Source organism: Brassica oleracea, chromosome C8 (assembly GCF_000695525.1).
Source record: "Brassica oleracea var. oleracea cultivar TO1000 chromosome C8, BOL, whole genome shotgun sequence".
NCBI lineage: Eukaryota > Viridiplantae > Streptophyta > Magnoliopsida > Brassicales > Brassicaceae > Brassica > Brassica oleracea.
In genome coordinates this window covers 4598464-4599060 of record NC_027755.1, presented here as the reverse complement: position 1 = coordinate 4599060, position 597 = coordinate 4598464, and positions in this window count along the sequence as shown.

Here is a 597-nt window from a genome sequence, read left to right as displayed (position 1 = left end):
AGGACCAGAAGCCGATTCACTCGGGAAAGCTCTCCGTTCGATAAACCAATGACAGAAGAGGAGGAAATCCTCTATTGAAACGAACAGGAAGAGCTGGCTAAAAAACAAACCGAGCTCACTCGCAGTAAACGCCGACAAGCGCAGAAACCTACTGATGAGACGTCGGATATACGCGATCTTCGCGACTATATCACCAAGACTGCGGCAGAAGTAAGAGCCATAAAATCTCAAATCCATCATGCTACGAGCGCGGCCCCCGAGATCGACAGACTGCTGGAAGGGGCTCGGAAGACCCCTTTCACCGCTCGCATCTCAGATACGAGGGTATCCGATCCAGGAAAGATCAAAGTACCGAAGTACGATGGTACGACCGATCCGAGATCGCACCTTCAGGCTTTCCACATCACGATGGGAAGAGCGAGGCTGAAGGATGGCGAGAGAGACGCTGGCTACTGCCGCCTGTTCATCGAGAATCTAGAAGGAGCAGCCCTTGAATGGTTCGCGCGCCTCAAACGAAACTCTATCGGGAGTTTCCGACAGCTCGCATCGGAATTTCTCAAGCAATACTCTATGTTCATAGATAGAGAAACTTCCGAT